Source organism: Aphelocoma coerulescens, chromosome 3 (assembly GCF_041296385.1).
Source record: "Aphelocoma coerulescens isolate FSJ_1873_10779 chromosome 3, UR_Acoe_1.0, whole genome shotgun sequence".
NCBI lineage: Eukaryota > Metazoa > Chordata > Aves > Passeriformes > Corvidae > Aphelocoma > Aphelocoma coerulescens.
The window spans coordinates 31,497,028-31,520,674 of NC_091016.1; the positions used below are offsets into that span (position 1 = coordinate 31,497,028).

Below are 23,647 nucleotides of genomic sequence, written 5' to 3' on the forward strand. Positions count from 1 at the left end.
AGGTTTCAACACTCTAAGTATATCTTCTGCCTGTCAAAAGTCACCATGTTTCCTTGTGGCAGATGCCAGCTCTCAGTATAATGTAGATGGAACAAGCTTTCCCAGCCCACTGTTGTGCCAATGGGCTCCCCACCATCCAGAGGCCTCGGCACTCCTGGCTCGGGTGCAGCTGTGCCGTATGCTGGGGCTCCACATGGGTATCAGGATCACCTGCATGCCCCCGTGGGGAGGGCTGTGTCCCAGGCCCTTGGGACAGTCCTGGCAGTGCAGCATGCAAACACACTGCTCTGCACTGCCTTGTTAAACACTGATGCCCCTCTAGCGAGGGCCTTGCTGCCTAGAGGTGCCTCACCCTCCTCTCCTTGGGTACCAGTATCCTACAAAGGCATCTCTGTGGTACTGCATTAATGCCCTGATGGCAAAACCAGCCTCAGGTAGTGGCTTTCTGTTGGGGCTGCACAGGTGGAGAGGGCAGAGGTGCTCCTCCTTAACTCCTCAGAAGTCCTGACCTTCTGGGGAGTTAAGGTCAGAAAGGCAGATTTATTTGTTTGTTTGTTTGTTCAGAAAGTGTATTAAGTACTGAACTTTGAAAGCCTTTAGCTGAGTTGATAATGCTTTGAAATATTCATGAGTAAAATCTGAAAATCTTTACATATTTAAAAATGTAACCATTTCTGCCTGTTAATTTATTAATCTAGGAAGTCAAGGGTATTGCACATCAGAATACCAGAAGTAGAGGTAGAAATGAGTGTAGCTGCTGCCTTTCTGGGCTTGAGGGGGATTTCCTTTGTGTTATTTTGTTTTCAAGTGTCTCATCATCTGGGGTGAATGTTTGCTTTGCTTCTGGTGAGGGGAATGATGAAAACTGGCACTGTTTGATTGAATTTTTCCTTCATTCCCTTCATATATATCTTTATATAAATGCCATGATTTTGATTTTGATTTTGATTTTGATTAGACTTCTACCAGGACTTTTCTGTTGCAAGACAGAATTTCTGCTGATAGAGATTTTAGAAGTCCTTTATTCACCAGTGTTCCCTTGGCTGTGGAAACTTAGTCAAGTCTTTAGTCCAAATCAGATGAGAGCACTGACCACCAGGTTTTAACGGGGACTGCATCAGTCTCCCCTGAGTTTTTGGTATTTTGCATAAAACTTTTAAAGGCCTTCTTTTTCATCCCAACAGGAAACAGGAAAATATTTTGCTTGAAAGCTGAAGAATTTCATGGTAGAGAAGCACCATTTCATATCCATATGTAATCCAGAATTGAGTTTGTCAGTGTAGTCTGAATTTTGTCTTTGATCTCTAAAAGAAAAAGGCAGCCCATGAAAATACTCTTGAACTAAAAGAACATAAACAGGCTTAAAATACCACTTTCTCATGGAGTGTATCCCACAAAATCTAGGGCCCAGTGAGTTTAGTAGGGAGAAATGCTGCAGTAAAGGGACAATTTCAAAGCTCTGAAATTTTATTTCATTTTTAATCTAACCCTTATCTGAATTTCTCTGCTGGATTTCCAGTCTCATTACCCAATATTTGGCATTTTGTTTCCCGAGAAGTATGGCAGAACAAATCATTTTGTTGGCAAAGAATGTATACATCCAGTGGGTTTCTCTGCTGAGATCTTTTAATTTGCTGAACACCTCAGATTTTCTCAGTTAATTCTTTCTTATAGAGATAAATAAAGCTCTGCCTGTCTCCAAGTCCTGGAGAGGTGTGTACCAGCCATGCTCCTTGCCTCACCTGGGAGGCAGCTTTAAGGGCTCCCATCTTTTATAAAATTGATGAGAGCTCAATTGCCTGGCTGCAGTCAGCATGCAGGGCTCTGGAGCAGAAGACTGCTGTGCCTCTGTAAAAGCTGGTGTAACTGAGGCATTTTCAGAGCAGGTTGGAAGATTCTCAAAAAGCCCAAATGATTCTCTCTGCTGATTCTTAATGAACCCTATGGGAGAGGGGGTCTGCCAGTATGGAAATTAAGTTCTGTGTATCTTAGCATGGATCTTTTGCCACCAGAATGTAAGAAGAATATGGCACAATTATTAAAAAAACCCAACCGTAAGAGCACACACTAGTCCTACTAGCTCAGCAAGGAGCAGGGAGGATTTGAATGACCTGAGATGGCTTAGTTGTTATCTGCCTTTTGCTCTGATTTTATTCATGGAAAACTTGTTTTCCTCTCAGTGCACTACAAATAACCAGTCACCTAAAACATTAAATAATGAAATTCAAATGTACTGAGTTAATCACTGGAAAAGTGCTTCATCTGAAAACTCCACAGGGGATCACATTTCAGAACACAAGTGTCCTTGTACAGTATGCATTTCCTCTTTGGTTCACAGGTTTGCTCATGCAGAGATTTAGAGTAATATTGAATTACTGCCTGAAGCCATGCCTGACTATCTTTTTCATTAATTACCTTCCATGGCTTTGGGACAGATTAACTGATAAATATATGAATCCCTAGTGCAGTAACCTTTACTGTGTACTTAGAATTACTGATAGGCATGTAATCTCAGAATCTGTGAAAAACTCTTCTTCTTTCTTCCTATAGATTACTACTGAGCTTTTGCTATCTGAGTTGCCCATCCATGCTGCTGTATTGTCTTTGCCAAAAGATGCTGTTAACCAACAACTAGGACCTCTGTAACTGCCCAGGAGGAAGATTGGTATGGCTTTTCAGAAAATATATTTGTTTCTCTTTTTCTCATATGTTAGCATGAGAGATGGGTAAAACTCCACAATGATATGTGTTATCTTTTCTGGGCAACAGATGCTTCAGAGTAGTCTAAGAAATGCAAATGAAGCAACTGTTTTTCTGTTTAATTTTTTGGGTTTGGTTTTTTCCATTTTTATCTTTCCTTAGCAAAATGTCTCAGGAACTGGTCATTCTGGAAGGCTAATCACACTGTTTACAAAAAAAAAAGCCTAGCCTCAGTTGCAGCTGAGTTTTATGTTTCTCTAAGATGCCCTTCAGCAAATTATCTGCTGCAAGTATTTTGACCAGTGTACAACCTTCTCTGTGCAAAAATTACTCCAACTGTTTAAATTTTTAAATTCACTGAGAAGCATTTCAGATATTCAATCTGGGCATGGAGTGCTGTTGTATTTTTTTTGCTTTGATTATGTCTTGTGGTTATTCTTACTGTGTAATCTAGCTAGTGATCTAGTTAGGCAATATTGTTGAACAGCAGCCTTGCTGGGATTGCTCGAAATTTCCCGCATGTAATCCCAAAATCTTTGCTTTAGGTGACCATTGCAAGTCAAAAGAATCACTTCACCACAGCCTGAAGAAATCAAATCAAGCCAGTATTATAAAGCATATATACAAAATTAACTGAACTAATGTACTTGCATACTTGTTTTTATGACCTTTGCATTGATTTATGTTATAAATTGTTAATAATGTGTGCTAAGAGCATCTATTTATAGGAAGTCATTGCAAGTGAACAAAACTTTTCACTGATGTCGTTATAGGAGATCAGTTTAGATCTATTCACATTCATGAGATTGGATTTGAGTTAGAATCACACTTCTAAAGTTTTAAACATGAAATAGAACTATACAGGGGGGTAGAGCAACCAGAGCCTTTTTGATTTGTTAGTCTTCTTTGACACTGATATAGGATTCCCTTCAGCAAAAGATATTTTAAAAATTACCAATAAGGCTCTGTATGCCCCAAAAATATGGGAGTAGCATTGCTAGTCTGTAGCTCCTTGGGGTGGAGAAAGCCTTGGTTTGCATGCCCAAGTAAGCAAGCCAGTTTTATAGCAACCTCTATCCTCTTGAGCCTGAGCACTCTTACTGCTAAGCATCCATAAAATTTGTGCCTAGAGTAATTTTTCTTCCATCTGTTCGGCTTGAATGGAGAACATTTGTTAAACCATGTTTGTGGGGATGTTCACAGTGAAATGCATGCCCACCCTGATGTTAGGCTGGTTAACTGGTCTTTTTAAACACAAAGCTGATATTGTTAGATGGCACAGAGCTTGAACAAGTACAAATATGAGAGAGCACACTTTTTTCTTTTCTTACAAACTTGAGTATTCTTTTCCATTGTTGTTCTAAAAAGAGCTAAGAAGAGTAACCAACTACCCACTTAGAATAATTAGTAGTTGAAGTCCACCTGTCAATTGCTTAAAGTTAGATTAAGTCCAGTCCTTGCAGTCTGATACTTTTTCAGATTCAAGAAGCCAGAGCCATGTAAACATTGAAAGTAATTATGTCTCTTTCTCCTCCTTTTCTTCCCCCTTTTCTTTCTGATGTTAGTTATTATAGAAAAGAGTTGACTTGAGTTTCAGAGAGTCTGCCAAAAAGCCTCTTGCATTCCCTGGGGGATTGAATTTTACATTCTTCAGCAAACAATGTCTCCAGAAATGCAAGAGGAAAACACTGTTTTTCTTTTTAATCTAATATCAGTGTCTAAGCCTAATGGAGCTCTGATTTTTTTATTTTCAAGCCTGAGGAACATCATGTGTTGATATTAGTATGTGCCTTTTTAAGCTTCATTTGTTATCTTTAAGCAGCTGCTAAAGTGTAAACAAGTTGTTTTTCTCTTCTGTGTTAAAAAAGGCTCTTTACTTATCCAAAAACTCCACTGCTATTGTGCTTATTGGGCTATGCTAGCAGCAGTGAAAAAAACATTATTGAATGCCACAAATGTTTGGTTTATTTCAAAGCCTTCCTAAAGTGCAAATCATCTGTTTCTTTTCAGTCTTTCCCTTGCTAGTAGAAAACTAAAAGAAATCAGTCAAGAGATAGTAACATAAGAGGTTGTCTGTGAGTTTTTTCAAGTGTAATAAAGAAGGGATTTCATATTTCTGACAGTGATTTTACATACAAAATTCATGTACAATCCAGAATTTCAAAAGCGAGCTTGGTTGAGCATGTTAAAGGAGGTCTGATTTCTCAAAAGAGCAGGAAGTACAAAACACTATTCCTTTCAAGGTAAGGCAAGCTGAAATCTGACCTTTTGGGATTATTTATATACAGCATATATACAAATTTCACTCTTTCTCTGCATTACCCCAGCTCTGTATTTCCCTACCACACCACGAAGACTTTCCAAAGAGAAAAAAAGAAATGGGGTAAGGGAGAAGAGTGATTTTAAACACTTTGCATACAGACAACAGCAGCAATGTCTGCATGTGTGCTAAAGAGGAAGTACAACCGGTGACTTTCAGGACTGAGGCTGTTTGCCATCTCCACTGGCTATACCCCATCTCCAGCAAAATCACTGCCACCAGATATGACTAGATTGCTAAGACCACTCCTTGAAATGTACAGGATATATACATCTTGAAATGCTCCTCAGACTCTCATAGGAAAACTCCACAACTAGGAAAACAATCTTGTTTCCAGATGATTCCTTACAGCTTTCCAGATTTTTTTTTTAATTTGTTTTGATTCCTTTTACCTTTGTAGCTTGAGTTTCACTTGATAACTCAAAAGTACTGATATTTGCTTAGAAACCCATGGTGCACACAAAAGGATCTGTACAAAGGTATGTTTTAGGACTGAACTGCAACTTATGCATCTCCTTTAGTTAGATGCATATAAAGTGTAGCTCAGGAGTCTTCTGGCAACTGAAGTCAAACTAGTGGCTTGCTTGGCCTGGCACTATTTAATACCACCAAAGGACTATGCAGAGCTCTGTGCAAGCAATTTTTCCCCTATCTGGTGGGCAAAGGTTTCTGAAACAGAGGGAACTTTTGGGTGTCTCCTCTCTTCCACAAGATTTATTCAGAAAATGGTATTTGCTCTGTACAGGTTTTTATTCTGCAGTCTCCAATGGCCGGTTTGAACGCTTCCAGTAAGACTTTCACCACAGCTTTCTCCTGTCTGTGCTCATGTGGATGTCTGTTCTGGAATGAATAGGTGTTCTCATACTTATTTTGTGTTTATTTTGGAGGATAAAAGGGTTAAATGACTGTGTCTTATTGTGGAGTTAAAGGCAGCTTTTTTATGAAGCAAACTCCCTGAAGAAGCTTTGTTTCCTGCAGGTTGCTGGAAGGTGGCAGGGAAAAACATTACACCAGCTGCAAACCTCTTGGGATCTCCCAACTCTTGAGGCAGAGTGTGTGTGTGTGTTTGGGGTGTAGGGGAAATAAAACCTCCTGCCAGGTTTTACCACAGGAGTGAGAGGAAAGAAACCACTGTAGGGCTCAAATGAGCCTCCTGAACAGAGGTGTGATTTGTCACAGGATCTGCTACTGATCCAACTTTTCTTTCTTTTGATCATCTGAGATGCTTCTTGTGCTTATACCTTCCTGGGTCTCTTCATATGCCCTGCTGGAAACCCTATGAGTGTAGTTTGCTGTATATTCTACTCAGTAGAAGATATTTAGGTTGCTTTAGAAGAACGTAATAACATGCCCTAGTGCAGTACAAGTTATTTTAAATATCAGAAATGTAGGTGGACTGCTGTAATTTTAGTATGAATGTGTTGCAGCATCAGGTACAAAATGTGTTGAGTGATTTCTGGGGGGTTTTTTTAATATTTTTTCCCTGAAGCAATCATGGGTTTTTTTCCCCCACATAGCAAGATCTAGCTAACTGGGCATTGTTTGCCACTCCAAGGTGTAACAAGAAATACAGTTCTGTAGTTTTGCCTGTATTGCAAACTGGTACTGAGATGAATAAACCCCACTCAATAGCAAAACTACTAGAACTGTAGATGTTTAAAAGGCACTAAATCACTATATTTTCTTGTACACATCCCCTTTGCCATTTTGGAAAGAGTTATGGAGAGCAGGCTTAGCAGATGCTAAGCTATCCTACACAGAGCTGCTCCAGCTTGATCCTGCATGCCCAGTTCAGTTCTTCTGAGATTTTACAATCTCAGGATAGAAACCAAGCAGGCCAAGTGATTTAATACCTAGTTTTCTCCCCTCTGAGCCTCTATGGATTTCATCTCACAGTAGAGGGCACTGTGCAGTTGGGGTTCATCCTCTCAAGGAACTGTATAAACTCCTGGTTTCCTGTAGGCATAGAGATTCCAGGGTGCTCTTCAAACTCATAATTTTAGCTCTGCTTGGTGCTCATGCTTAATTGACAGAGTTATATTTACTCCAACTCTTGCTTTGGTTCTTAATGGATTATTTTGTCTACTCTTTGTCTCCTCTGCTGCCATGCATTGTTGTATAGCTGCACTGTTCCATCCCAGATATGGCTATATTTTAGTGGTCAGCCAGTGGATTGCCATATCAAGTATTTAGCTAAATGCTTTGTGGATGTTTCTGTATGAAAAGAGCTCCATTGAGACTAAGAGGATATTATTATTCACAATGTGGTGACTAGTTTCACACATGGCTGAAGCAAAATAAATCATTACTGTTTTTAACAAAACAGTGAGTAGACCTCTTGTTGACCACAGCATATTTGTGGTCAGCAAAGAAAGAGTCTTTTATAGCTATTAATATGCTGCCAAGGTGCTTTAGCTGAGATTTTTGCCCTAAGGGAGATGGGCTTCCCATACAATATATTCATGTTTTTCTGCTAAGCCCCTTTCCAAAGCCCTACCCTTACAGAGTGATTTCCTACAAAAATCCAGTCCTGAAGAGTGAAACAGGTTACTTAAAGAACTGATGCAGATGAATATTGCTCAGATGCTGAATCTGATAAGAAAATAAGCAATGCCCTTGACCGTTCAAGTGGTAAATTTTAGTTCTGAGCAGTTGCACACAAAAAAACCTAGTGATATGTCAGCAATTCTGTTATGCACAGAATATTGAAACGTGAAGGTTTGAAGAAAGCCCAAGTGATAGATATCCAGCTCACACTGATGCTCCAGTGCTTCCATTTCTGAGCAGTTAAGCTGGTGCTCAAACATTTTTTAATTGGTCTGTTTATCACACAGTCAGGGGAATGGCATTGGTCAGGTGTGGGATCATCTGATTTAACACCTGTACATTGGTACCTGACTTCCTTGTAACAACTTGAGGCAAACCAGAGTGATTGCTTACACTGAGAGTCCTGCTGAGCAGACACTGATGGAGCCAGTGCTGGTTCTTCAGTGCTTTCTCCCATCGTTGTGCAGATGTTAATGTGAGCTGATCAGCCATCTGGCCAACTGAAAGTCCTACCACAAATTCTGAATGCTTTTCCAGTCAAAAAGCAGGAAGTTTGAATGCATTGATATGCTGTTTCAAGGGCACAAATGAAATGTGGTTTCTACTAAGAACAGCAAGAAGGAAAGATCTAAAGCAGCACATAAAGAGAATAGTCATGGGCAGTGTGAGAAGTTGGGAAGGAATATAAAATAGGAAAGCTATTCTCCATAGCATATCATTATGTAAACCAAAAGCAGAACCTTTGCTTTAAAGGCTTACATTTGACTTAAACATGCTTCTTGACATACAATTTACAAAAGAGCCTATTCTGATCTCAGTCCAGTGTAAAAAGAAACAGCTCCACTGAACGCATTGAAAGCTCAATGAATTCATGGGAGGGAAAACTTCTGTGAAATAAGCAGGGTCATCCTTATAAATGTATTTAAACCTTCTTAAGCTCTCCAGATAAAGTTCTAAAGTTGGATATCTGCAAACAAGAAAAATGAAAAATGCAAATAGTTTATTGAAGACATTTCTCAGCTTCTCGTGTATTTATAAATAAACTTGGATTATATTTGTAAGGCATACAGAGTACACTCTCTGAGTTTACTTTGCTGTCCAGCTTTCAGTTTGCACATGAAACAAATGGTTTCTGCCATCTCTAAACTGCATTAAAAGCATCCATTGTCTGACTTTTCTAAAATACATTACATTCTTCATGGCTGTTAGTCCTGAATTATTCTGTCTTCTGCCTATGCTCTGAGCTAGCCAGATACAGTCCAGTTTGGACATAATGTGACTGAATCATCATTACCACAAAGATGTATCCAGATTAGTGTACTTGATCTCTTTTTTAGGACAGCTACAGCTTCCAAAAAGATATTGAATAGAAAAATTTCAGTCTGAATAAATGCATGTGTAGAAATACATTGGTATTTCCCTTAAGAACTTTATGCTGCATCTATGTCCTCTACAGGTGGGTATGTCTCTGCTCCCCAGCCATAGCATATGAGGTGGATAATGGGGCTGACAATTCTCTGGAAAAATAGAAACAGTGTTTGATTATCAGTTTAAAAAATGAAATTCAGCTAAAGTGATCAGATTTGATTTGCTATCACCTGTGGCCAACATGCATGTTCCACATACTGTAAATTGTAGTAAAGCCTAAAAGCTATTTTCCCTAAAACTTCCTGGGATTCTATTTGTGCCAATATCTATTGTAATACCCATCATCATCTTCATCATCTTGGGGCTTTTTGTTTTCAACACTAGGGATAAGCACAGAGTGCCAAAATGGACTTGATTTGGTAATGGTTAATAATAGAGTTCCTGCTGAAGCAGTTATATTGGTTGCTATTGATCAGAAATTATATATGATAATAACAAGAGAGCAGATAACATTTGAAAATATTTTGCTGTGGAGGAAATGTCATCCTTTTTGCTGTTTCAACACCAACTTCAGGTAAATGCAATTACCTCTGCTATAAAAAAAGTGGGAAAGCTTTATGGGTTATAGTTTTCATGTATAATCAGATCCAGGTGCCAATTTGTGGCTTTATCTATCGTGCTGTTTTCTCCTTCCTTCAATACTAAAATGGAATTTTTTTGAGCTTTTGTAGATACTGCCACACTTTTTTGCTGGACAACAAGGGTGATGTCTTGGGGGGGTGGGGGGCTGAAGTTGTTTCTGGGGACTCAGATGCCAATTTTGCTGCAGGATCTCTCTGGTGTAGGACAAGCATTTTACACAACCCTGTTCCTGGGTCACTGCCTTTGAGAGGAAGGTATTGCTTTTCAGTTTCAGGAATGTTTTCTCAGTAAAAGACATTAGTAAAGGCTTAAGGTTTGTGTTAAGGTTCTGTAGTGATCTGATGAAAATTTAGCAGAATTTCATGTGCCTTCTCCGTGTTAAAATCTTAGAAATATGCATTAGTTTTCAGGGGAAAATTACTACTGAAGGACTCTGAGTTGTTATGACGGTTGTGAAACTTGCTTGCAATTACCAAAAGTGCCTCATGAGGAACATTTAGCTGAGCTGGGAAACTTCTGAAACTTGCAGAACTCACTCCCACGTGCAGCAGTATGGCTCTTCTTCAGAGAGCAGAGCTTTCTACAGCGGTGATGCTGAGCATCACCTTCCTTCTCCCCCTCCTCCTCCTCCTCCTCCTCGCCTGCAGAGGCTGAGCATGCCCCGTCCAGTGCCTTCTGCTTTAACATGTGAAAAGAAATGTTGGCCACGGAGGCAATCTCATTTTATCAATAAAAGCAGGGTGAGAGGCCATGTTAGGATATAACAAACCTGACCTTTCTGTTCATAGGTACCAGGCTGCTCAAGCCAGCCACAGATATTTTAGCTGGTATTTTTGTCTAGGCCAAGCTGTTCTTGAGAAGTAAAGACTGTTTATGAAACCTCCACTGAAAGCAGGTGTTACAGACATCCCATTAGTAACCTTTGACTTACCTTCCCCTTTGAAACTTTTCATCCCAAAGGACTGACATTTCAAAGCCCCCCTTTTTTTTGTGTCCCTCCAAGTTTGCATATTGTAAACATTTTTCTTCTCTGCTCTGATGGAACAGAGCCAAAAATCTGCACAATGGGGGAACTAGATGTTAATGAGCAGAGATTGTGGGAAAATGTGTACCGGGCTGCCCTGCCTGACCTGCATGATAATGCTACATTTAGCACATTCTTTTCCATTAGTGTAGCAGGCCTTGAAATGGTAGCAAACAACATGTATTGTGAAGGTTTGTTTTAAAGAAAGCTGCTTTCCTAGGAGAGTGGAAATAAAAAAATTATTTATTGTCTGGAGTTGGCAGAACTACAGCTGGCTCTGGAAATATTTGTGCACAAATAGTGGTGTGAAATTATATATTTTTCTTCACATTTTTAGTAAAATTGCTCTATGTGAAGGTTTACATTATGTAAAACCCACAGGTTACATATGAGCTCGTGTTGAATCAAGAAAGTTTGCAATCTATGGCGTTTAGGGACTGATGAGAACAAAAATGGCTATTGGACCCATTAGGACAAAAAATATTCTTGCACTTTGGCATCTTCTAAATAGATTTTTTTTCACTCTGGCTGTATTCACAACCCCTTTTTAATCTGTTTATGTCAGTGGAGTTTTGTTTGTACAAAATGCTCCTGAAAAATTAATTTTGGCTCCTCTGAGCCAAGTTTCATTTAATCATAAAACAAAAATTATGTCTCAACCATATGAAAATCATTAGGGGCAAAAGGATTCTGAGAACATAAACAACACCATGTGACTTAGACACCCAATTGCACAGCTTGAACCTATCAAGTGGTGAACATATTAAAATGTTAAAGAGAACACTTACAGTCAGCATTTGGTGTGCAATGAGTAGGGAGAAATTTGTTTGCACAAAACTTCTGACTAACAAAGATGAGTACCGAAGGAATTAATAACAAAAGACTGACTGCAGATAATTTCTGAGCAGAGAAAGGGATTAAATCTGTTTAAAAAGCTGTTTCTTGCAAACTTTTTACCCAGCTAATTTTTTAATTATCCTTTTACATGTTCAACTTCACTCTTTCAGTTAAGGAAAGAGTAATTCATGTAGTAAAAATTTCATCCCAATGTGAACTGTTTACAAATGACATTCCAGATCCTCATTGGGAAATGCTTGTTTCTTCACAGTCAAAGATTCCTAAAGAGCTTTCTGTGGGGAAAGAGACTTCCACTCATTACCTTAAAAACAACACTCTTATCTCCACTGTGGAGTGTATATGGGCTCTGAGCCATATTTTGCAAAGGACAAAGCAAATTCTTTAGCAAAACATCTGCTAGATAAAAGCAGCATTCCTTAGAATAGGTTTCCTGATGAAAGAGATGCCAAAGCCTTGATTCCAAAAGTACTTATATGCTAAAACAACTACTGTCTGTGCTGGTTCTGGCTCATGCTTTCAGGAACAATGTCAAACCCAGGCTAGCACCGAAAATAGAGTTGGTTAACAAGATGCTTTGGGGCTACTCAAATCAGCTTACCTTTTGCACGGTAAAAGAAAAGAAGAAGTGTCAATCTCATTTTCAGGAATCTTTAAGATGGCATGAGATGCACATGTGGCCAGCTGATAGGCAGTCGCTGTGCCAATTATGAAATGGGTTTCTTTTCTCTGCAAACGCTGCCTTTGTGCCATGAGCAGTGTGTGATTCCAGCAGCTGTGCCCTCAGAGTTACTTGGGGCAGCTAAAGGGTGATGGCCTGAAGCTGTACACTAAGGAAAATGTTTATGTATTCTTGCTCCAACAGAAGGGATTCACAGAAATACCCTCCTACTCTATCCTGCAAAACCAGAGCATGACACTGAGAAAGGAAACATGGTACAGGGGACTGAGTACAAATGTATCGTGTGTTCATAAAAGCCCCTTGGGGACACCAGGATAAACTCTGTGCAGAGGACTTCCAGGGCTGGATGGCTCTGGATGAACCCCTGGGTTTAGTAGAGTCCTTGCTGCTTATTCTGGAAAAATCTTCATGAACCAAATGGGTATCTATTACCAAGCCGGGTGCTTTCAGTTCCCATTTTTTACTCTCTGTCTTCCATAACTGTTGCTACAGTTCCAGGTTTCTTATGTCCCCTACTGCTTGGTGTGGTGACTGCAGAACATCTCTGCCTTGTCAAATATTTCTGCATAATGATTTGAGCCAAACTTTGGCCCATGGCTATGGCAAGCCCCGACGTGGTGACCTTGTCTGTTGAAGCATTGTGCTCGTTCTCAGTTAAACTTTGGCTCGTCTATGTCTCTCATAGAGCTGTACCTTCATCACATGTCTTCTGTTTGCTTCTCTTCCTCTTCATTGCACTCGAGGGATGCTGTGGCCTGTGCCTTGGGAACTTCCCCAAGTGAAAGAACCAGGGAGTTGCACTGTAGCTGGAAACAGGAAAGCAGGAACACTGGGTCTGCAGTGAAAGAGGAGGGTTCAGGAAAGTTGCTTATTCTTTTCATCTTCCTTCAGTTCCTGTCATGAGCTGGCTATGTGTGGTTTTGATTTTAGTTTTTCAGATGGAATCCTGCAATTTGTAGACCATCACATCACAGCTTATATATGATGATTATGCCCCCACAGCCGATGAGTACACCCAGCCTACCTCCTTGCTGGTCCTGCACTTATATTATTGAAATTTTCTCCAGATTTCCCTTCAAAGCCCTGCAGAAACTATTTTTATCTTTGTTCTTTCTTCATGAATTGGTTCCTTAAGCTTCACTATCTGAAATTCCCATATTCTGTATATGAGTGCCATAAGAGATTGCTTCCAGCTCGGCCAATGCACATTAGATTTGGCTTCTTCCAGTCAGTACTAACTTCTTCTTGAGCAATTATCATCATTCAGACTAAATGCTGTAGTGGGATCAGATCATATTGCAGACCTATGTCTTTCCTGGACTGGTTTTGTTGGGTAGTAGAAATTGTATGAAGTACAATAGAATTGAGTACTCATTTCACCCTGCTTTCCCACAAGCATTTGAGTGCTCACACTACTGAAATCTGGAAGAGTTATGAAAGTTTTCAGCAGCAGTACCCTACCCACACCCATGCTCCTCTCAAAAGGTTGAATGGACAGTTATGCTATGTTAAAATTATTTCAAGTCGTTCTTGCTAAAAATTCAGGACTCGTTTGGTAAATGTGAAGTTTATTCAGAAAAACTATATCTATTAAGAAAAGGATTTGAGCTCAAGATAAAACATGATTCTGGATAAGAATCAACAAGAATGTGTTTAGATGCTTTTCTGTCTAGGTCTTTACACAGTTGTTCTCCCATCATCTTTTTGTTTCTTCCTCTGCTGTAATCTTAAGGACGTTTGCGGTGGATACTTTTCAAACATTTTTTTTTATCTCTTCTGATGTCTTGCCATCTCTAGATATTTTAATATAATTCCCAAAATGGCTCTACTGAAAACAGTATTGCTGTTCCCATATTACAAATTATGAGGTGAGTTACAGAGAACAACTCTCCAACCTCACTAAAGAACAACTGGGCCTATGTAGTCCAGTCATCCTTACTTTCCACATCACAGGCTCTTCTTGAAAATGGAGGAGGTAATTTCTTTTGAGACAGTGATATTTCACAGAGTGCAGCTCTGGTCTCATGTTAAGAAATTTAAGCTTTTAAAAACCCACTTGATGCCAAAAAACTTCTCTTTCAAGACTTTTAGCTATGGGTGATCTTCTGTTTAAAGTCTTGTCCAGCTGTGCTTTATAAATATCTCTTAACTGATAAATGAATTATTTCCTTCAGTTAAGCCCTCCATATTGCTGAGCAGAGTTTGCAAATGCACAGTTTTGCAGTGGACTTCATGGTTTTCCAAACTGGTTCTCTTGTGTTTTTATATTTGGTATTTATTCCCTGTATATTTTTAACTTGCTGGCATAATTTTGGCCCAATTTGGTGAAGTGTTGTCAATCATTGTTGCAATATGTAGGAAAGAATACTAGAAAATAATGTCTTGCCATTTTTAATCTAACAAAACAGCTCTGTTCCTGATCTTGCTGGCTGTCTAACAGATGGGCCAGTGTCCCATGAGAAGGCAGCCACTTCCTTGCATAATAAACAAAGAAGGAGAAGTTGTCTGCAAGCCATTAGTGTATTGTAAAGTTAGATGCAATGTCTTGATATTGTCAGAATGGGTTCCTCAAGCACATTTCTTTGACATTCTGTCATAAGTCAGACACAAGACAGCATTAAATCAAAATTAAAACTTTAAAAGGTTGCCAGCTGTTTAATTTTTTCCAACAAAAGAACCCCAGTAAAAATACCCTCCGTTTTCTAAATGTTGATAACCAACAAATAGACAAGGATTGAGTAGGGTGTTTGACAGAAACAAGATCATTTGGCCCATGTGACACGTTACCAGGATGCAGTGTACATTTCTGTCTCCTTTTACCCTTTTACAAATAAAGATGTTAGTTCTAACACTATTTTTGGTTGAATTACGAACTGGTTATTTTATAGTGGAAGCTTATGAAAATCCTGGCTGGTCATTACATTAGAATTGGTTTTTTTTGATGGGACACCTAAGGAAAATTATAAGACCCACAAAAAATTACTGTGTTTTTCTTAAGAGTTTTTTCTCTTGTATGCAGAAGACAACATATTGTTCATACATAAAACTCTGTTTCTGGCCACTTTTCATAAGAATTTTCACTGCAGTAGAAATAAGTAACAAGTGCTGTCATTTGTAGAAGAAATAGGTTTTGTGGTGAAATGTATTTCCCACCTTTTAAAAATCATTACATATAGGTGTTCCAATATTGAACTGGGAATTATTCTTTCTTTATGGTTCTGCCAGAAAAAAAAAAAATTGTACAGCTCTCAAAAATTTTTTTTACCCAATTACTCATGGAAGTTTTGGCACCCAACAAAAAAAAAAAAAAGATAATCAGTTCCTAGGTGTATAATTCTGATTAAGCCTGTAGGACATGGAGCTGCTGAGCAATGTGCTACTTACTTAGCTGTCATGACAGGTCTTAAGACCTTCCCACTAAAATTCCATGTTTAAGTTAGAGGCAGAAATAAATTCAGTGATCTGAGAGACAAAAAGAAGTACACTCTATCTGAATAGACTGAGGTGATGATCCCTTTTTTATCCATCTTAAAACTAAAAAGGTCTTAAAGCTAGAAATAAAGCCTTTCACGTGGCCACTGGTAAAGTCTTTTAAGCAACTACTGTAAATTGAAGAACTGACAAAATCCAGTGAATATTACAAATCACACTGCAGGCTGATTCTGCCTGACTTATCATAGTTTGACAACTTGTATTTCAGTTTCTAGAACACAGTATCAGTAGAAACAATTTGAAGAGAAGATATACTGAAATTATATCATGTCACAGTTTTTTGTCTTCTTGGCTTTAAAGTGAATGAAATTGGTCCAGTTTTTGAAAAAAAAAAAAAAAAGTGAAAAATAAAAGACGGATTTTTCAGAAAAATCAGTCAAATCTGAGTTTTTATATTCAGATTATGTGAATGAATATGCGGTATACTACATATCTCCTGAAGTGTTCTGGCTTTTTGGATCAGTAATTATGTATACAGTACTTTTTTCACCCTGCCTCTTCTTGGTTGTTCACAGGAAAAAAATGTAAAGCTTTATTAGTTTGCTAAATGGCGAAACATTCTACACATTCATTAGAAGTATAAATGTTGAAAATGTACCTTGACTTGTTCACTGTTTGTAACTCAGCTTGGTTTTGTTTTAGCCCATATGCTGTTTTATTTCATTTCATAAGATGTAGGCAGCAGGTTACTGGATCATCATAACACAGATGCAGTGTTTATAATGTTTATGTTAACTAGTGAAATTAAATGACCCAGATGTGTTATGGGAAACCCCTGTTTAACCTGGGGTCATATAATAGTTATCAGAAAGCTAATTTTAAAATATCCTCCAAATAATCTCCCATCTCTGTCGATTGCTTTCTATCTTTACTTGTCATTCTTAGTAAATTAAATGAAACCCACTTCTCTACAAAGGCTATGTAACCTGTGGAAGTAATAATGCCACAATTATAAATACCAAACAGTATCACTGAGAACAAGCATCTCGTTTCATTGCTCATTCATTATCATAGAAAATTGAAGTATTTACAAAGGACCTCAGGACGCTTCTGTGGGACATAGAACAGAACCAGGGGGCTTGAGGCAGGGTTTTGATGCTTTGAAGCAGCTTTCCAGTGTATTTGAAACAGTATAAAGAATAGTAACTTCTTCTTAATCCTTTCTTTGAATAAAACAGTGACATTTCAAAGGCTGAGACAGTTTTGAAAACATAACTAAGCTAAACCCCTTTAGCTTTGCACCATGCTAGTTCTGTGGGATCATATGTAACCAATGGCTAAAGCGAATAACTGGATCAAGATTTGTGCCTCTGGTTTAGCAGGACCTCTGGTTCATACTTTGAATCAAGCTATCCCTGAACATTTTTTTTCCCCTCATTGATCCCTTCTAGGAAGTTCCACGAAAAGCACAGGCAGTACAATGCATCAGCTCTTTTCATCAGGGCTTTTTAGGTCCTGGAGAAAGTGAACAAAAATATTCAGGCTGATCTGTTTTTAATGAAGGTCATGGCACTGCATTTTGTATCTGTTATTTTCTTCAATACGTTTGTATCCCTTTTAGTGTAGACATGGGGGAAAATAGAGCTAGAATTCATGGATTTGCTCCAAATAGGCCATGAAACAGCAGTTTAGTAAGACAAATTCTTTCAGAAAAATATCATTGCAACCTTTTTCTCCTCAATATTTAGAATAATTCCTAGTATTCCTTTACTGTTTCTAATCTCTTATGTCAGAGGAAAATTATGCCTTCCGTCATGAAATCAAAAGGAAAACCGTTGCAACAGATACTGTGATTAAAAAGTGGAATTAAAAGATCAAAATCATTGAAGGAAGCAGTCTTGCACAAGTCTTCTCAATACATCCAAAATCCATGAAACTTATGTATTCAATTTGCATCAACAAATACGGTTTGGGGCCTGGCATCAGATCCTGTGGGCCGATGTGTACTGAGTTACAGAGCTCTGCTGTGCTTGTGGCCTTGTGCAGCAGTGTGCCAGCATGCTGGGTACCACGGTGATGCTCTGTGCCAGAGCCACTGATTGCAGACCACAGCACTGTTGTGGTTTGAGCGTCTGATTATCAGAAAGCTCTGACAAAAGCAAGAGTTTGGGCTCACTGACTCAGCTCCCTTGCTGGGGCAGACAACTACAACACTGTAATTCTGTTTATAAATCTAATGTCCCTACTGGAAAGCTGTGCCAGAATCCCATTGCTGGGACAGTTTCAAACATTCTCCTACTTTTCAATTGCACTGGTGGCTGTGCTGAACTCTTTGCGGCCTATGCTACCAAGCACAGATAAAATAATTGAACACGTGCACTCTTGGCCTATATTTCGTGAAGTTATAAGCCCATAAGCCAAGTTGTCTTAATTTTCTCTCATAAGAGAGGCTACCTATTCCTCTTATCATCTGAATAGACCTTATTTGTATGTTTTCCAGTCTTTCAGCTTTCTTGAATGTCAGTGATGAGCATTTATATGCATGGCCTCAGGTGCATTGGTACTAGAGCATGGTGCAGTAGTTTCAGTAATTTCCTTTTCTACTTTGCTTGAAGCCTTGAGAGGTTGCATTTGCTTTTTTTAAGTGCTGACTGTGTACCATGCTCATTTTCCTCCTTTGTTGCCTAAATCACAGTCTCTGAGCTTGGAAAGGAAATTCTGTTTTTCCCTTGCTGACCTACTGCTGTCCACGCAGCTGAATCCTGTTAAGATCATTCCTGTGCAATACTCCTGCCTTCCTCAGCATGGACAGAGCTTCCCAGCTTCATGTGATCAGCAACTTTGAATTGAGCATTTCTATTGATTGTTTCCAAAGTCATTAATGAAAGTATTAAATGCATCCTGCTCCAGACTAATGTTTTTTACATGACCATCTCATAACCTTACAGTCCTTCAGGTTTGTGCTTTGTTGTGTTTTTTGGGGTTCCTTTTAATATCATCAGTTCTTATTTGGTTTGTTATATCTACTGAAATGTTGGAACTAATATTCACTTTCTCAGTACTATTTTTTTTCCCTTGGAAACATATCCAATGATTTCCTGAAAGCCAGATAATTTCTTTTTTCATATGATAGTGTGTAGCATACTTTTGGCATACCTTTGACAGCCCTCAGGTGTATTTTATTCTGTTTTCCCTTTATCTTGAGGGGTCTTTAATTTAACCTTACTGTTTTTTCCTAGATTCTGGTATTGAGTAACAGCCCATGATGGCACCTGTGATTGCTCAGGTCGCTCATTTCCCACTCTGAAATATAGTTCTCCAGTTGTGTAGTACCAATACAGTGGTATGAGTTCAGCTTTTTTGTATGGAGAGTCCTTGGTGTTTCTTGACTTCAGTACATTTAATTCTGAGCTTTTCTTTCATTTCTGTTCATTTTAATTACCTTTTCTTGTGTGCAATTGTTCAACATCATTAGAAAATGAGCTGCTCTCAACAGCAATAACAAGATCTTTGTGAGTAATTTCCCAAATATCATAATTAAAATCTATGTTTCATTAGGTTCTCAATTGCCCTGTTAACTCTAGACAAAGGGGGGGATTTTCATAGCTACAGGTAGGATTTAGACATCAAATCTCACCCTTTCACCTTTAGAAAGTCTTTCCATGAAAATCTATATGATTTCTGAACCATTGTTTCTCAGGAGGCACAGAGTAACATAAGGAGCAGCTACCTCTGACTTTTTTTAATACCTGCCAGCTTTGTAGCACCTCTGGCCTTTTTCTTCAGGGCTTCAGTAATTAGAGCTGTGTGAAGTTTCACACGTAGAATAGAACTGGATGATTCTGGCATCTAATCAGGTCAAAGGCTAAATTCCTCTGGTGTGCAACATGTTACCCTAGGCTGAATTATAGCCCTGTAAACCAGAATGGTTAGATCCTTAACTCTGGAATATTGACTTGTTACTTTTTTTTTTTGCAATAGATAAGGAATGACCACATCACACAACTGTCAATCTTATATCACTGCTGACATCTTTTGCCCACGCCTGAATTGCAGGACATGTTCCTATGCTGTGTTGCAATATCTCTTTGCTCTCCTAATTGCAGGAGGGTATGTGGATGACACAAAGCATCCCACAGCCTTGGCCCAACAGGCTGATCCACTGCTGACATAAAGCAGTGTAGCTGCCTAATTGTGTGCTCTGTGAATCTGGCCCCAAATGTGGCAATCTCGCTGCAAGTGGTAACCACCGGTCTAAACTGGAATGTGTAAGCTGGCATGCTTGATTTAAATTGTATAAACTGGTTTTGGCCTTGACACTGCCATGAGAATGACAAACTCTGATCATGCAAACCAGGGTTCTTAGAAGAATCAGACGGTAAGGAAGCTCTGCAGATAAGTAAGCACTTGGGCACAAGTTTTAAACAACCTCTGCGTAGAGCTCCACTTTGTGCCAAGTGCTTGGAGAGCTAGATACCCATTTGTTGCATGCTTTCTAAAGTTGGACTGCTGGGACTATTTTGCTTGTGATGTATTTAAAGTACTGAAACCTTTCCTTAAGATTTATATGTCCTTCCAAAGGGCACCCACTGAATAGGCTAAATGCTTGGCATGCTTTCATCCTGGCTCTAGCAAAGTCTATGGATAACTGGGTCCACAGTTTGAAAATGCAACTCTCCCCCTTTTCCCAGATGAGAGTCTTAACAGTTCTCTTTAGCTTGGCAGTTGATCACTTCTATCAAGATGAAGTTGCCTTTGGCCAAGCCTCTGGGATCTCTGCAAAGCTTTTCTCAGTCACAAATCATTTCTTCGTTCATCATGTCACTTGACATCTTTGGTGTTATAAATTAGTTCAAGAGGGTGGACACCCATTTCACCTCCTCACCAAGGGCTCAGTTCTCATGTTTTCTGAAGTTATTTTTGCTTTAGGGGACAATGCAGTTTTACTCTGTTACTGCGCTATCAAGAGAACAAGTCCCTTTGAGCCAAACACCTGCTTTCCTTTAGCAAGAATGATGGGGAAATGCCTTTTGAAAAGCCTCTATTTATCTACTTTCTTAATTTACAAAAAATCTCTTATTACTCAGATCCCCAGGGGTTTAGTCAAAAAGTATAGCAGACCAAAGTGAAAAAGGAAAAACAAAGTACTGCCTTTCTCTTGCCACAACAGGGGCAAAACTGTGGCAGTGTGCCCTCGAGGTTTATTTATCCTTTATTCTCTCATGGAGTCAAAATCCAGAAGCAAGTGGTCTTCACTAAGAAAACAATAGTTCACTTGGGAGGCTTTACTGGCCAATGCTTGCAAGTTGGGAACCTTTTGAGACACACTGAATGTTACTTCCCTTTGCAGGCTCCAGTCTCCTCATCCAGACACTTCCCCTCAAGTTGAACACAGAGATGGCTGCTCTTGTTAGAAAGTGCTCAGGATTTTCATTGAGGCTTTGACCTGTCTTGATTTCATGCTTGGGCACCACTTTCTCTTCTCTGGCAAATCAAGAGAAAGATGGCACAAAGCCTTATTCTTATTCTTAGCTAAGAGTGCTAAACACCTAAATCTTATTAAATTCCTAATTCTCATATTTTTTGAAGGTGGTGATTTGCAGAGATAACGTGAATGTTCTGCATAGCATTGCCATGAATTGTGGGTATGCTACATCCTTCTGTCCATCTATCATGAGCAGTGTCTTGCAGTGCTACAGGGAAGTACGAGTTTTTTTGATGCATCTGAGCCCTTAGACAGTGACAGAAATTTTAAGTAACAGATCATGTTCTATGGGCTAAAGAGCACAAACACTCCAAGCATACATGCAATGGATTTGATTACAGTTTATGTTGTTGTGACCTTAATTACTTTGTCATTGTAACAGTGCCTGAAAAGCTCAGTCACACACTTGTGCTGCACAAACACACAGAGGAAAAGGTATTTCTTGCCACAAAATGGTTTATACCCTTGCATCACCCTGCTTCTAGTTTATTATCTTGGTCTAGTATGTGCAGAATGGTGTGTCTCATTTGATTCTAGTCTAACATTCTCGGGCCAGCACAGGACAGGGACATGACTCTAACAGTGACTGCTATGCCCATGGCTGATCCTGAGCACTTCAAGCAGCATTCGTTCAGTTTTGGCCTTGGCAGGTGGCCTGTGGCCCATGAGCCACAACACTGTGCTTGCCTTCACATGGTTTTCTGCATCTTCCTAAAACAAGTCCTCTCTGAGGCCAGGATGCTGCAACTCTTTTTGCTTTTCCCTCTGGGCTGCTGTGCTTCCAGCTGTTGGCTAAAATAAGGAAGCATTGCCTTCAGATTGGATCTTTTCACTCCAACTCAATGCAGATTTGGGAAAGTATCTAGAAGTCATAGGAATATCTATAACGAAGTTGCCTTAACTAAAGATGTGTTTGCCTTGTGTGTTGGGGGTTTTTCCTTGCTTGTTTTTTGTTTTGCTTTTTTCTTCCCATGGTACTGAGTAAATTCTAGTCAGTCCCAGAACGTGCAAGATTCAGACACAGGACTCGGGTCAGGGTGAACTGGAGCAAAAACTGAGGTTTGGTTCTTCCTGTCATAGGCAACTCAACTATCCTAATCTGGAGACTACTGACAACTGTGTGGGGAATTTTTCGTGTTATTCTCTGTTGAAGAGAGTTTAAAAAGAAAAAGACATGTCAGCTTTCTAAATAAAATATAAGGTTTTAGGAAAAGAATAATAATTTTCTGCATGAACAGAAGATGCATATTGACTCTAACAGATAAATTTTTCAGTTTAGTGGTGAGAACACGACAGAGTTTTCAGGGGAAAGGAGGGGCAAGAACACCTGTCTTTCAGTGCCCTAAACTGTAGGTTTCCTCATTTCCAGCAGTTGGGTGGGGGCAGAGAATAAAATTTCAAAAAAATTTTAAAAAAATCTTAAATCTTAACCTGGAATCCTTTAGAGATACAGTGAAGAGCCAGAAAGTATATTAAGAGTAACAGAGTATTGGCATTGAAATGAAAAGTTGAGGAAAGGACAAATATTGATGTTTTATACATTTTCGAGTTCAGCAGAAATGAATTTTCAACTTGGTCTCAGATGTCACACTGGACTCTGGATTATGTATACTGTAAATATCATGTATAGAGTATAATGTCTCTCTTAGCTATGTACTTAGGCACTGTGTCATCAGCAGCAGAGCATACTCAGAAATATTTTCCATAACGGCAACTTTGAGATTATACATGACTTCAAATGTGAAATAGTTCAAGACACAATTGCACACCTAAATGGAAAAGCAACTGCAGAAGCAAAATATAATATTTATAATAAATTGTACACAATTTTACAGGCACAGCTTTTCATTTCTAGTGACCAAGCATATTTCCTCCCATTTACACACACATTGTTGTACTAGGACAGTGTCTTGCACTTATTATATCTCTTATATATGAACAAATAAACTAGACTTTATAGAGAACTGCAAAATCAGTTGTGTCTGGTGAAACTGGTTTAAAGAGAACAGCAGTCAGATGCCTTTTATTCTGAAAAAATACACACTGGACAGGTAACCTGATGGACTCAAGTTTTATACTGAGTAGTAACAAATCTGAAAGTCTGATGAAATGAGGAAAATATTTACTTTTTCCTTCTCATTTTCCTTTTTTAATGGCTTGAAAATGTTAACTGAAGCTTGGCTAAAAGTTTCTAGTGAGTGTGTGAGGGTAGTCCAGAGGCTGGATCTCTGAAATATGAAGGAAATCCTTTGTATGTGCTTCTATTGGCAGAGGGAAGCTTGTGCACTAGAGAGGCTTATTGAGTTTTGAATCCATTTTTGTTCAGGTAACATTTTCATTCGCTCTTCTCTCACTGGATTTGGTAAGGACTTGCCTCAGAATGGCCCAGTACAGTTTAATTTTCAGAAATTACTACATTGAGAAAAGCAGTCATTCTCAAGAGCAAACACATAATCTCATACACGAAACACACCTTGGATTTTACTCATTTCTCACTGACATAAGGTGTAATTTAGTTGTCTGAAGTGGAGTCATTCATGATGTACGTCAGAAACAGGCCCAGAACAGCTATTTTTAAGGCGTGCACACACA

At 39.0% G+C, this 23,647-nt stretch overlaps 1 long non-coding RNA gene across 6 annotated transcripts in view; it reads left to right on the plus strand.

Annotated features, from left to right (window-relative positions):
- Positions 1–23,647, plus strand: part of LOC138107881 (uncharacterized) — a 372,717-nt gene that overhangs the window by 331,080 nt on the left and 17,990 nt on the right. For all 6 annotated transcript variants that reach the window (XR_011149750.1, XR_011149753.1, XR_011149752.1 and 3 more), the window contains exon 4: positions 2,551–2,665. This is a non-coding gene — a long non-coding RNA (uncharacterized lncRNA). The remainder of the gene's footprint in view (positions 1–2,550; positions 2,666–23,647) is intronic.